Source organism: Benincasa hispida, unplaced genomic scaffold, assembly GCF_027475165.1.
Source record: "Benincasa hispida cultivar pf3 unplaced genomic scaffold, pf3_genome.v1.1 HicScf948, whole genome shotgun sequence".
In the NCBI taxonomy this organism is placed as follows: domain Eukaryota; kingdom Viridiplantae; phylum Streptophyta; class Magnoliopsida; order Cucurbitales; family Cucurbitaceae; genus Benincasa; species Benincasa hispida.
Genome location: NW_028327095.1, coordinates 1 through 15171, shown reverse-complemented (window position 1 = coordinate 15171; position 15171 = coordinate 1). Strand labels below are relative to the sequence as shown.

General features: G+C 33.9%; 1 long non-coding RNA gene and 1 pseudogene across 3 annotated transcripts; both read left to right on the top strand.

Moving 5' to 3' along the window:
• Window positions 1-959: 959 nt before the first annotated feature.
• On the top strand, window positions 960-11271 carry LOC150029747 (pyrophosphate--fructose 6-phosphate 1-phosphotransferase subunit beta-like; annotated as a pseudogene).
• Window positions 11272-12020: 749 nt separating this feature from the next.
• Window positions 12021-15165, top strand: LOC120069821 (uncharacterized). Of its 3 annotated transcripts, XR_005479701.2 has the most exons (5): window positions 12021-12394; window positions 12472-13073; window positions 13270-13419; window positions 13508-13600; window positions 13958-15165. It is a non-coding gene; the product is annotated as an uncharacterized LOC120069821 (long non-coding RNA). The 3 variants fall into 3 exon arrangements; XR_016527345.1 differs by having other exon boundaries at window positions 12021-13073; XR_016527346.1 differs by lacking the exon at window positions 13270-13419 and having other exon boundaries at window positions 12021-13073.
• The last annotated feature ends 6 nt before the right edge of the window (window positions 15166-15171 follow it).

Genomic DNA, 15171 nt, shown 5'->3' with positions numbered 1-15171 from the left:
ACCGTTCTTCCTGTCGCTGCTAATCATAGGTAATGTTTTTATTTCAATATATGAGATTGTGCTTCATAGATCTAGTATTTTATTTAAATGAGTGCATAAAAAATTAGAGTTTTGATCTATTTTGGTTGAAAATTTGGGAGATCTAGTATGTGAAGTTTGTTTTGTATATGATTTGAATATTTTTTTTCTTTTGTAGTTTAATATTATAAGTTAGACTGAAGATTTGGGCTGTAGTTGGTTTTTTTTTTTTTAAAGAAAATATTTGGACTCTTTTGATTGGTCATAAAATAATATTTTGATTGTTTGGACTTTTTGATCTATTTGGACTGTTTGAACGGTTTAAAAGAGAAAAAAAACTTTTTAGACTGATCATAAAATAGAGTTTAGATTATCTTTTGAAATGATGTTGGATTGGACTATTAGTATTAACGTATTAAGTTAGACTTTTTGCGTCTTAAAGATTTAATCATTCTCACTACACCAAATGTTACTTTTTATAGTATTGAAGCATATCATTTATTCAAAAAAGCTATTAAAAGGTTAAAGGGAAAGGGCGAAAATGAATTTTCAGTCTCCTGCTCTTGGCATGTACGAAATTTGATTTATCTTTAAGGTAACAATTGAAGATTCCCTTTTCTTCTTTGCAATCTATTCAAATCCATCTCTCCCTCGCATTGAAACCCCCCCTCTCTCATTGTTTTAGTCATAAAAATTCTAGTCTCTTGCTGGCCAAATCCTCACGTCAGGGACTCATATGGAGCTTATGCATAGTGGAGCAAGTGGGAGAACCAAAATCCCTTCTTAGAGTGTGATCCATTTCATCCACAAGCTCTTTCCTCTTATTCTAGGCAAGTCCTTCTTCTTCATCTTTTTGACCTTATCTTATCGAACACTCAATTTTCCACTTCTTTCATTTCTCTACATATCTCCCCATTTTCATCTTCATTTCTCTCCTATCAATGTCTTCGCCTTTCATCGCTAATGTCGATGTTTCCCCCATCATTGAATCTTCTCCGCTAGAGATCAGTCGTGTTTCTACTGTGTATAGCAAAGTCCAAGCCCACCGTATCGATCAACCTCTCCCTTTTCCCTCTATTCTCAAAAACCCCTTCAAAATCCTCAATGGTCCTCCTAGCTCCGCTGCCGGCAATCCAGGTGATATTATCCATAGATCATTTACTTTCTCTTCTGTTTTTGGAGTTTCTAGCCTTCATAACGTGTTTTGTTTTGTACTCTATTTGGTAACAGAGTTGATTGATGTCTCGAAGGAAGAGTAATGACATGCATTGAGTTTTGTATGTTCTTTTACTATGTTTTGCTGATGATTGTAAATCTCGCTTTTCTTTGGAACTTGAGTTTTACCGAATGCGTTTGAGGCCAGTTGCTACTTCTTGAGGATTTAGAGTGTTTGAGTTGTGTGTTATATACGCGTGTAGATGAGATTGCGAAGCTGTTTCCTGGTCTTTTTGGCCAACCATCGGTAATGTTGGTGCCAAGTGATTCCAATTCGGTGCAGATGAATAAGAAATTGAAGATCGAAGTTGTCTAGTTTGGTGGCCAAGCACCAAGAGAGCATAATGTGATTTCTGGACTATTTGGTAAGGGATCTCATTGTGTCCACATTTATAAATCAAGAATAAATGTTCGTTTCTCTATTCAAGTCGTGGCTAATTAACAGCTTCTACGATTTTGGTGAAGATTACCTACAGGTTCATGCAAAAGGAAGCACGTTGTATGGTTTCAAGGGTGGTCCTGTAGGGATCATGAAATGTAAATATGTAGAACTGACTGCATAATTTATCTACCCATATCGCAATAAGGTTAATTTTCATGAAGGGATTTCTAGCTTTCACTTATTAGAATTGTTAGTGTGAATATGTGCAGTCTTGATGCGAAGTGATTGCCATTTGAATGCAATTCTCGATTTAAATGCATTTTTCTTTTATCAGGGTGGTTTTGATATGATATGCAGTGGGAAGGATAAGATTGAAACTCCAGATTAGGTGAAACTCTTTCTTCCATTTTCATTTTGAGACATCTTAGTTGTAGTCAAGGCATTAATTTACAGTTCGGTTCTATTTTAAGTTTAAGCAAGCTAAAGAAACTGCTCAGAAACTTGATTTAGATGGCCTTGTTGTAAATGGTGGAGATGATTCCAACATAAATGCCTGACTCCTCACTGAAAACTTTAGGTATTTTTCAGAACTATGAAATTTGTTTATTGCCTCCCTCATTTTTGCTCTCTCTTTCTCGCTCTCATGGTCATATATGGATAAGCTATTATATGTTATCTTTATTGCAGAAATATAAGGTTAAGTAATTAACTACTCTATGGTACAATTATTTTTGTGTGCAAAGACTCTGTTATTTATTTTCCCCTTATTTTTGTTGTTTTCAAATTAGGAGTAAGAATTTGAAAATCCGAGTGATTGGTTGCCCAAAAACTATTTATGGTGATCTCAAATGCAAAGAAATCTCCACAAGTTTTGGATTTGAAACATGCAAGGTGCTCATTTCTCTTCGTAACTACTTTAGAATTCATATTTCGTTTGGACTCAACTTTGGCGACTGTTGCAAAGTTGAAATAGTTTATTCAAGAATTCAAGGAAAAAATAGAATGTCGCATTCATGAGATGAGACTCTTAATAGGCTCTGCTGATGTTTATGCAGATATATTTAGAAATGATTGATAATGTGATGGTTGATGCTCGATCTATAGGAAAATATTACCACTATAAGAATTTTGCTTAATGAAATTGAAACTAAAAATAGTTCTGATGTGCTGACATTTTCAGAATAACTGAATTATTGATATTACCATATTTCAAGTTCATATATGTCCACTTTTTTAAAAATATATATTTATAAATAAATAAATAATATTCATATATTTCAAGTTCTCTCTGTTCAATTTTATTAACCTTCTGTATTTGATCTACCTAATGTGAGATTGTACTTTTTCATTGTTGTGATGTTGTGATGTTAATACCTTTTTCTTTCTCACTCAAGTTTCAAGTTTATTATCATATGGCAAGTGTACATATATCCACAGTTGGACGGCTTATGGGTCGTGCCGCTTCTCACATCACAATGGAGTGTGCTTTGCAAACTCATCCAAATATTACTATTATTGGAGAAAAGGTAGCTGCTTTATTTAAACTACTTAAGATAGAAATCTTTGTCAAGGAGGACATTTATCTCCACATGCTTTACCAGATAGAAATCTTTGTCAAGAAGGGCATTTACCTCCATATGCAGCCCTAGGGTTGTTTATTCTCTTTGAGAATTAGATTTTGTCTCAGTAATAACTAATAATCTCTGCAATAGATACTCTCATGTAACCATGAAAATTGAAATTGTTGAGTCAGTTAATATATCCTGTTTTAGAATTTCATCTTCTTGCATTTTTACATGGAATGGTAAATATCAAACAAAACTTAAGGGTAAAGATGAAAATTTGTGATAAACAAAGGATTTGTGGAATTAGGTTGAAACTTTTAATATGGTGCAATGGAACTAAGTATTGACATCACATATCATATTTAATTGCCTAAGTGATATCGGATGCCTTTTTTGTCAGCTTTGAAAAATTTGTTCTCTACCATCTAGTTGTAGTTGATTAATGGAGATTTATTGGTTTTGAATATATGTAGGCGAAAAAATTTCTAGACAAAAATTAATGTGTTTTGAATGTTGACTCATTTATTAATAGAGCTTTAGTTTATAGGGTACATCGAATTTACAATGTGTTTTGCAGGTTGTGGCTAAGCTTACCTTGAAAAACGTTACAGACTTCATTGTCCATGTAATTAGTAAATGTTCTGAACTTGGTTATTAATTATGGTGTTGTACTTGTTCCCGAGGGTTTGATTGACTTCATTCTGGAGGTATTTCTCTTGTTATTGTAACTAATTGTGCTTATGTCTTTTGGGTGTATGCCCACTATCCACTAAACCCAAGATTTTTGGGATCAATATGTCACTCTTGAGCTGATATCATTTATAACCCGCTTTCTATAGGTGCAGCAGCTTATTTCGGAACTCAATGAAATTCTTGCCCATGATATTATAGATGAGGATAAGTTATGGAAAAAGAAACTTACTACTCAATCTCACCACCTTTTTTAATTTTTCCCATAAGCAATCCAAGAACAATTGTGGCTCGAAAGAGATCCACACGGCAATGTTCAAGTAATTATTTTTTCTTTTTGTTTTATACATGTCTTTCCATAGATTCCTTGTTTGATTAACTACATTATATCTTATCTTACATATTCGGTTGCCAAAATAGAAATTGAAAAAATGCTTATTCAAATGGTTGAAACTGAGTTGGAAAAGAGAAGGCAAGAAGGTGCATGTAATGGGCGGCCAATTCAAGGGGCAGTCACATTTCTTAGGGTACTTATTCTATTCGTGTTTGAACTTTTGCTGTTTTACTTAAACGCTCCTGTTTAATAATTTAGTGATAGCACATATTATATTTAGCACTTGGGTAGTAGGAAAATCAATTGAGATCTAAAAAACATGCATGTTCGTAAATGCATTAAGAATTTTTAAATTCATATTTGATAATTAGGGGTACCAACTATCTAGACTTCCATTATGAACTTGTAAAGAATATGGCCAATCAAGTGATGGGTTAGGCTTACAGCTAATTAACTTTCAAATGTAAACTTATGAATGGTACGAGCGAATGGCCACGAGATGATACGAAAAAAATTGTACTTTACTGGTTAGTACTCTATGTGTTATCTCTATTTATTTCTTCTTTTGACTTACAGGTACGAAGGGATGTGTGGTTTACCCACGAACTTTGATTCAACTTATTGCTATGTTTTGGGTTACACTGTTGGAGCTCTCCTCCAGAGTGAAAAAACTGGACCAATATCATCGGTCTATCTGTCCCACTGCCTGTACCTTCTGATCATTCAGTCTCTAACCTTTTAACCTTTCATTCTTTTTCTTGTTATCAGTTTCTTCCATAGATTTTTTCTTCGTTTCTATTACCTATAAGTTAGTTATGCATACCATGTAGGAAATTTGGTTGCTCCAGTTGAAGATTGGAAGGCTGGCGGAACTGCATTGACTTCGTTAATGGACGTGGAGAGGAGACACGGTATGATTTCTTCATGAAAACGTGCATTCCTTTTCTCATGTTTTCTTGAATAGCAAATAAATTTTTTTCTAGAATATTTTTTATGGGGAATAAGAAGGGAAATGACAAACAGAGTATCAATAATCTAGCCAAAATGAGAACAATGGAGTTCACTAAAAGAAAAGAAAATGAAAGATGAAAAAAAACTCCCCAATCTATATTAAAAAGACAACAGTTTTCTAGCTGATGAAACTTAAAGTTTATTTTTTTTCTTTTTTTTGAGTATCTAAGTATCTTACTAGTTACTAACACAATACTATAAAGACTAGTCAAGGTGCATGTAAGATCAAAAAAATAAGGACAAAAGTGGAGTATCATCATGTATTTTGTCTTTCTTTTCTCTTAACAATTTGGAAAGGCTTTGGATTGATAGAACATTTTCATGAAGTCTAGTTTAATATTTATCATTTGATGATCTCTTTCTAAAGGCAGAATTCGTTTGGCATGTAAGTTCAAGCCTATGATCAAGAAGGCAATGGTGGAACTAGATGGTAATATGATCTCTTTCTAAAGCAAATTACATTTCCTTTAATCTCCTTCACAGTCTTATAATTTACGCCGCTCCATTTGTCAAGTGAGGAGGTCAGATCAGAATCCTACCATTAATTATGCAAGTTCAGATCTAAAAGAAGAATGGAGCAGGTGATATGAATATAGGTATCTTACACAACCAAATTATTGAAAATCAAACCTATTTTTCAGAATTTGGATAAGATATTTTAATTAAGTCTCGGTCAAATTCCATATTTGGAAGTGAGATATCTAACTTCTTTGTAGTTTCCATTCTTCCATGAATTATTAGGAATATGTTGAGTTCATTGTAATGTCTAATTTTGTTGGTGTATATATTTGCTCAGTATTGTCTTGTAAGTGGCCGGTCGGTAAAATCACAGACGAAGCTTTATGGTATTTCTTTTAATTATTGGAAAAAGAGGGCGCCTGGGTATGTTCTCGAAAGGGAAGATAGAGGTAGTACTTCGAATGGCGAAGAGAGGCGGCTCGACAAAGAAGGAATGGGAAATCGTCAAAGATGACTTCTTTGTTGGGGAAACGAAGGGCTAGTTCTCTCTCTCTCTCCATCTTATGGTATTTCACTTGATTTCTCTCTTCTTGTCTTTCTTTCTTCTTTTTCTTTCTTATTTATATATGTTTCTTCTTCTATCTTCTCCATCTCTTGTTTAATTTTCTCCATTCATATTATTTTATCTCAATATCTTTTTGTTTTTCTATTTTCTTCATCTCATTTCCATTGATACTCCTTTCTTCTATTTCGCTCTCTCTTTTTGTTTGCCCTTTGTTAAAATTTGATACTTCATGTATTATTATTTAGTTTATAGCTAAATGTCATTAAAGATAAAATATTGAAATATTAGTTAAGTAACTTGGTCATTAGTGTTGCGTGCGTGTATCATTAGTGTGGGTGTTAGTTTAAACAATATAAAAAATTGTTACGACAGTTGTATTTGGTTAGTTAATCATGTAATTTTTTGCTAGGTTGAATTACTTCATCTTTATCCCCAATTCAAGTTTTGGAGTAGAAGAACACACTAAAAGGTATGAAAAAGTTGTAGTGATCTTTTACCTTCAGCCTATTAAATTTGAGTGATTTAATCACATATTAACTCTAAATCTTGCTTAGAATATTTTTCTATCTTAAAATCCAGCTCTTTATCATTGTTTTAAAAAATATTTGAATTAGTCTTTGTCAAATATTATGTCACACTTGAGTTTATGACTTTTCTGTTCCTTGATTTCTTGAAACTAACTGATCTTTATTTTTTGACTTATTTTATTTATCTTTTAATCGATTCTTTGATTGATTAGCTGTTTAGGATTGTGCTTTATGATTCTATAGGGCATGGACAAAGAAAAGGAGATGACATTTTAATTCGTGGGTATTTTCGTCTCCAAAATAGAATCTCAAATTAAAGTCCTAAGTTAGTAGGTGACAAATCAGAATTGGAATTGACTAAATATATCAAGTGGAGATAAAAATTCACTTTAACTTTTTGTATTTTATACTCATGCTCCTTTGCCTTTTGCATAATCTTTTTTTGTTCTACACAAGCCAATGGAGGATTTTTCATGAGTGCAAGTCACACAATCTAGGTGGACCTGAATACGATTGGGGTACTAAGGTGATTTTTTTTATTGCAAAATGTTAGTTGAAAATGCAACCTTTATAGTTAATTACATGAAATTATTGGTAAAAATGCAACCTTTTGATGAAGCATAATGTTTTTATTGCAAAATGTTAGTTGAAAATTATGACCTTTTATCTTATAATCCATGATAATTACAATAATGATGTATCTATGTTTATCTGACTTGAATGCATTTGACTTTTCAGTTTACTTATAGTAATGGGCAACTTGCACCTGAATCAATTACAGACAAAATATATGGAAACACCATTTCTGTAAGTACACGTTGTAATCTTTGTGATTGGTTCATTTTGTTATTTTTTTCGTTCAGTTTCTTGTTTACTTTCAAAGTAGTCAATTTTCTTTTGTACATTTTTATTCTTTTCTTGTTTATATTAAAGTTCACTTTGAGTCGTATGGGTCCTCAGTCCTCTTGTGAAATACCTATTTATTTGTTTTGCTATTCTTACATTCTCACTTCTTGGTGGAAACTAAAAATCCCATAGAAAGTTCATTTATATACTTGGTTGGTTCTTTGGGAACTATTAATACCTTCCACGTCTTGCAAAAAAACATCCTATATGTCTTAGGCCTGAAGTGGCAAGTTTTGTGGAGCATAGCCGAGTTCTAAACATTTACCATGGTTGTCCTTTTTCGACTAGAGTCTCGAGATGTTTTTGGTTGGGATTTGTTTTAAGCCTTTTCTTTTTGCTAAGGTTACGTTTTCATCCGATGTTGGTGGAGGCCTTTATCTGTATGCAATTTGATTAATTGCATGGAGACCAAATGTGTTTTAAATGAAAATTTTCGTTTCATTTAAAAAGAACATATTAAAAATTGATGATACTCTACCTTGATAGGATTTTTCTTAGTAGTGATTGAATCAATACAAAGTTTAAACTCTTAAGGGACTAAGGCTTCGTTTAGAATTGTGGTGAAAGTAGGAAAAAGTGATTTTGAATAATTGATTCAAAGTGTTTGGAAACTTTTTTTTAAAATTTTTTTTAATTTATACAAAATCAATTTCAAAGTTCTTTGATTTTCAAATCTCCTCAACTGTAGCTTTTGATTCTAGATTCCTGAACAATCAAAAACAATTTCTTTCCATTATTTTCCTTTTTTTTTTTTTCATGCAAGTCCTTCTGCAGTTACATATCTTTTGTACAATTCTAGAATTGCTAAACTACATGTTCCAAGCACAAACATCAAGCTTCCTCCTATGATTTTATTTTATTATTTTTTCTGTTGGTTAAGTTTTCTATTTTTTTTTTTTTGAGTTGGACCTCATTATCTTCAAATTGTCTATTTTTTCTTTGTTTAAACCTCATTATCTTCTTTACCACTCTTCTTTACCATAGAAATTTTAAATAAAGACATTAAAGAAAGAAAGCATCTCTTTTGAGGAGTAAATAGAGAGAAAAATAAGGATTACAAGTTTCCAGACAGTATATGAATAAAAATAAAATTTAAAAGAAATCTTCATTTAGAAAGATCTTAATATAAAAATGGAACCAAACTCTTTTTTATTATCTTTCTACTTGTATTATTTCGCTCCCTATTCTTTCGGCTCTCTCACTATTTCACTCTTTTTCTTTGCCTTCTCTCCCATATAATTTAAAATAATAAGAAAAAAAAATATTATTTGTAATTTAAACTAGAAAAATATTGAACAATTAGGTAATGGAAATTTATGTACTATATATGAACCTATAAATTTAAATAATGTCTATTTTGGTCACTATAACTAACCTACAACAATTTTGTATCAACTTACCAAACACCATGACCTGTTTTTTTTTTTTGTTTTTGGAATTTACCAAACATGATTTTTTTGAAAGCACAATTGACAACAGGTATTTTAAAAGCTACAACAATTCCTAACTAAGCCTAGCCTATATATGAAAGTGAAGGGTTTGAATCATTACTTCAATATGAAATTTAAGGGTTTGTCCCTTTTTGGTGTGTTCTCTCTTTGTTTGCTTCCTCATGTCCTAATTTTCTCTTGTAATTACAACATCAGTCTCTCTTCATTCTAGTTTTCTACACTTTCTTTTAAAAAAAAATTAAAAAAAGAAAAGAAAAGATCATTGCATGCGAGCCATGGACTTTTCTCTTTGATTTCATGTATCTTTGCTTCAGCGTCATTAACGTCTTCAATTGGTGACCTCCTTGACTTGTAATTAGCATCATTAACGTCTTTAATTCCAGCCCATGGACTTGTAATTAGTGAAGGTTCAATTGTAGAATGAATGTTTAATAATTTTTTGTGAAAGGGTGGCTGTAGAGCTGTTCATGGAAAAGTTACAAAAATCATATGATTTAAAAAGGTAATTGGTTGAGAATTATTTATTAAAAATTAGGTGCAACGTGCAAGTGATCTTATTATTACTACAAAAATGCATATAAAAATTAATGTCGATTGGTTGATTAAAATACAATTTGTAAAGTGCGAGCAATTTGACCAACTAATGTTTTGTTTATCTATTAATTTTTTTTGTTTTTGAGTTCGATATTGGCTAACTAATGTCAATTTATATAGGCCTGGTTAGTTTCTTTAGATATTCAATTAACTCTAACCACCAAGTGGGAGAGGAAGACGTAAATAAAGCAAAGCGAGTGTTTAAAGCCTTGGTTGCTTTGTCTGTTTGCAAGCCACTGCACTAGATACACATGTAATCGTATAGAAGCTTTCAACGTACGGACAAAATCTTTCACTCGTGATTGGACGATCTGACTCTGTCTTTCCACAGGTGACGAACACATAGCTCGTTTAAATTTAAATTGAACACTAACAAATTGAATCTTTGATGCAGGTGTTATATAAAAATATCTATGATCAAGAACCTCAATCTCCTAGTAATTTTGAATTATGCTAAAGCTTCTTTTAGTTTTCTTTCATATTGATTAATGTGATATTAGATCCTATTATATGAATACAAAATTACTCGAGAATTTGTTGATGAAATAAAGTTGATTTAAGAATGTTACAAAATTGATATTGGAGGAAGTCAATACTAATTTATCTGTGCCAGTGAGATTTGAGAGTTGTGTGAGTCAGGATTGTTGGTTCCCCTCCCGATGGTTGCTGAAAGCTTAATGTTAATGCCTCATGGTGCAGTGAAAATAATTTTGGTGGTTTGGAGTGGGTGATTCATGACTTTTAGAGTTCTCCTATCTGCACCGGGTTTAAGCGTTTTAATTAGGGTTGGCCAATCAAAGCATTTGAAGGTGAGATCATCAAAGTGAGATTATTATGTTTTTCCTAAATGGCAGGATTTATGAAGCAACCCCTCACTGTTGAATCTGATTCAGTCAAGATCATTCGTGCACTCAATGAGTCGTCAACAGATCTTTTAGAAACAAAAAATGTTGTTGATGCTAAGGTTGAGATTACATGGCATGTGGGTGTTATTTCTTTTGTTATCATTCTCATTTTTGTAATTTTTTTGCTCACTCTCTTACTCGAGTTGCTTTTGATTGGTCTGGTGCTCAACCTTCTTCTTCTATTTAAGGAATGTGGGCCTGTTGAGAGTCTTGTTTCCAGGATTGGTTGTCTTCTATTCTCCCTACCTTTCACCACACAATGAGCTTTATAATCAGGGCCAAGGGTGACCCAGCTTATTTATCTTTCTTCTTTCTTTTTTGTACGTTAGGATTGTTCGGGTGGAAAACCAAGTTGCATATTGGGTGAAGCTTAGTCATTTGGACCTTTCAATCTCGCAACTTTAGTAGCTAGGCACTCGAACTACCTGGTAAGGCATCTGGCTAGATTCGTGCCTAGTGCACCTTACCGTAACTGGTCTTGGGAAGCTTCAGTTCTCTAGTTTGATTCTTGTTCTTTTTTGTTTCTTTTATTACAACTTTGATATAGCTTTGGAGGCGCTTGTTTGTAGCCTTGTCTATTACAATAAAGAAAGCTGTGCATTTTGACCATAGCCAGCATCTACAAGAGCTCAGTCCTTTCTTGTCTTGACAAGATCTGTAAAAAACACTTCCTAATGTCGAATTCCAAAAACTAGTGAGAGGTTCCCCTTGCATACAACGAAAATTACGACCCAAATAAAAAATCAACACATAAGTTACATCAAATTGTAACTGTGATGGAGTAAAAAGAGAAACCATAATATTCTAATGGGTATTTAAAAAAAACCACCTCTAAATTATTATGGTAGTTGCAATTGTACCTTCAAACTTTTAATTGTAAAAATTGATCTCTTATACAAGTGCTAAAATTAGATCATCAAACTTACATAATAGTAGAAATTGTAACAAATGTATAAGTTTGAGGGGTCAATTTTATCATTTAGAATTCGAATTTCTACTACTATTATTAATTTGAGGGTCTAATTTTAACACTTCTAAAACTTTTAGAGACCAAATTTTATATTTAGCCTTCCAAACTAACGAGGCGGGTCTTATATTCTTTTCTTATTCTTATGGTATTATAAGTTTGAATGCATAATTTCATACCTATCATCACTTTTTTTTTTAGAGGTTATTCTTATCATTTGTCAGTAAGAATGAAAAGGATTTGACACGTGCCACCATCTAGTCCGGTTTTGCGGCCGGGTAGGAGTGACTAGCCCAGCTAGGAGGTCTCTTCTAATTTTACCGTTGCATTTATTTTTTTAAATGATTTGAAGGTTAATTATTTGAATGAATTAGAAGAAAAAAGAGAAAAAGGAAAAAAAAAAACGTTTTTAAATGGTAGGTCGTAGGCGTGAAAAGGACCAATTTGACGTTTGAAAAAAAAAAGGGTTCAAACCCCAACCCTTTTCTCCGGTCGAAATCAACCTTGGATCTTCTTCCTTCTTTATCGTCATTTCGTGACGTTCGTTGTCTCTGGCAGCGGGGTAGCCGGAGATATACCGGCGATCGAGACTTAGCTTTGATACTGTTTTCGATCGACTTGAATGGCTGAAGAAAGTAGTGGAAAAAATGGATTGAAAGGAAAGTGAAAGAGAATTAGAGTAATTGAACGAACCAAATGTGAGGGATTTCTTGTGGCAGTTTTGGTACTTGGAGAGAAGATGAATAATGCTGGACATGCAACCGATCCTCTTAGGTCGAGGACGTTCTGGCGGAGGATCCCGACAGTAAGTCGATGATAGCTGACTGTTTTGCCTCTTCTTTGGTTCAGACTCTCTCTCTAACAAATTTATGTTTGTAACAGTGAGAATTGATAAATCTCTTGTGTGTATGATAAAGCGCAACGGCAATGTAGAGAGAGAAGAAAGAGAACAGAGTTTCGGTATGGTCTTCATTTACGGGCACATTCATCTCCTTTCCCCAATTCTGCCGTTAAAAACTCCCAATCGGTGCATCCGGTTGAAGGAATCGGCAGGATCCAAGACTATCCAGACTGGAAAGATAAACCGATTTCGATTCTGCAGATTAATCCCGATGGTCAGAACGTTCTGGTTCGTATCGATTTCGAGTACATGGATTTCAGTATTCATGAAATTTTGCGCGTCGAAGCGAGGATGTGTTGAGTTGGGTGAGAAATGTACGATTATGACGTACGGCCCCTCCGGTGCCAGCAAGAGACACGATGTTTGGCTGTGAGAATCATCGGGGATTGTGTATCGGTCGCTGAAGGACATTTTAGGCGACGAAGAAAGTGAAGTCGCCACTATCGTCGGAGCAGGTGGTGGCGAGCGGCTGAACATCGGGATGCTTGTATAAGTTGCGGTGCTGAAGATCAGTAACGAAGAAATATATGATCTTCTGGAGGGCTAGGGCTTGGCTGTCCACAGGGTATTTATTGCCTCGAAGGTAATATTATCAAAATCCCCAAAACCCTTGTTTCTTGAATTGGGTTGACATAATATTTTGGATTCTTTGGTCTGGCCTTTGTACATCTTAAGTTTTGTCCTATAGTTTTGGGAACTATTGATAGAGGTTCATTCTGTTGCAAAACTCAAAACATTTCATTCGAGAAAGGTCACTATGTGGAACTTTTTAACTGCAGGAAGGCCTTTCTGTGGAAATTAACTTCAAACTATCAGTAGGTTGAGAGAGTGAGCCAGGGAAGTTAGTTAATGCAATGGGAGGAGTATTGCATACAAAAGAGAAGTCAGTTTTGTCACTGCAAATAATATTTTGGCTAACAGAATACACGGTCTTGATGCTACTTACAATTAATGACGACTTCAATTTGAACACTTTTCAATATCTCTTAAATCATAAAATTTGCATTCATTGTTCAGCTTTGCGTCGTGGGGATAGAAGGAAGAAGGATGAACGATGGATGACCATTCTTTTTTAGTGATAAAAGGTGTATGACAGGCAGTGACATCAAGGTATTGAAGGTGTATTTAATTACATTTCTATCTTTCTGGTTTATAGATTTAAAAATTATGACATACATATTTATCCATGGATTTTATTGTTTAATGATTCTATCTATCTCAAGGTATCAAGGTAACTGTGCCGCCGCTCCTCTTCCAAGGCTCCATTCACTTTCTTTGTTCATCTCTTTCTGAATTTGTGCTTATTCTTTGTTTTATTACTGTATTATGTGATTTGGATTGTTATCATTCTAATTTTTTGTGGTTGCTAGATGAGAAGAATTTCTTTTGGTTCTTCGATTGTGTACTGTGTTTGTGTTTCCTATTATTGTTTATGTTGATTACATGATGTGTATATTGGATTTTCAGATTGATTTGATTCCGACCAAGCTGATTGAAGGATAGAAAACTGGAACCAGTGGTCTCCAGAGTAATTAGTGATTATTTTATTTTTATAAAAGAAGAAGAAACTGAAGGAGGGAAGAATGAAATTCTATATAATGTATTTGTGTATGAGCATCAGAAGTTCCTATTATGAAGCTAGTTCGTTAATGTATTGATAATGTGGATGAACTTGTGGCATCTGGTGTGGTTGTTCAACGTTGCGAAAATGACTTTTGGTCAAATGAGCCATTAAGTTTATAAACTCAGCGGCCTTGAGGTTGAATTGTAAAGCGGGACTACCTTTCTTGTATCAGCTACCATTGGAAGGATACTTGAAAAGTAAGCTTTTTTGCAACCTGTGATTGATAAGTTTCAGATTAAGCTAGATAAATGGAGGATGTAATTTACCAGAGGGAGGAAGAGTTACTCTGTAAATCAGTCCTTTCTAATCCTCCAACATACTACATGTCTTCATTTTGAATGCCCAAAAAGGTAGTTTCTACAATAGAGGGCATCGTGAGAAAATTCGTTTGGGAGAGGGTCATAAAGGAGGCAAATTGAATCATTTGATTAAATGGGAATTAGTTTCTCATTCTCAAAAGTATGGTGGCCTTGGTCTCAGTGGATCAAAGAAGAAAAATCTAGCCTTATTAGCCAAGTGGGGTTGGCGTTACTTAAATGAAGAAGTCTCCTTATGGTGTCAAGTCATCAGAAGCATTCATGGAAGTGACAAGTTCAATTGGCACATAACAGGTAAATCAAGTCCTAGTCTCCGAAGTCATTGGTTTAACATTTCTAGAGCTTGGATGTAAGTTGAAGCTCTAGCACTTTATAAGTTGAGGAATGCGAGTAGAATTGAATTTTGGCAGAATCCTTGGATTGATCGGCTGCCTCTGCCTGTGACTTTTCCAAAGCTTTACAAGGTAGCTCTCAATCCACAAGTTTCAGTAGCAGACCACTGGGTTTTGCTTCTTCTTCATGGGCAGTTATCTTTCGAGGATTATTGAAGGAGGATGAAGTCGTTGAATTTCAGAGTTTCCATAGATTATTATTCAGCAAATGGGTGGTGGACGGTCATGATAGAAGGGTTTGGTCGTTAGAAAACAAGGGAATTTATTCGTTGAAATCAATGGTCAATCACCTCTCTTTGTCTTCACCTTTAGAAAGAGGTTTGGAGAAAGCTCTACGGAAATCCAAAA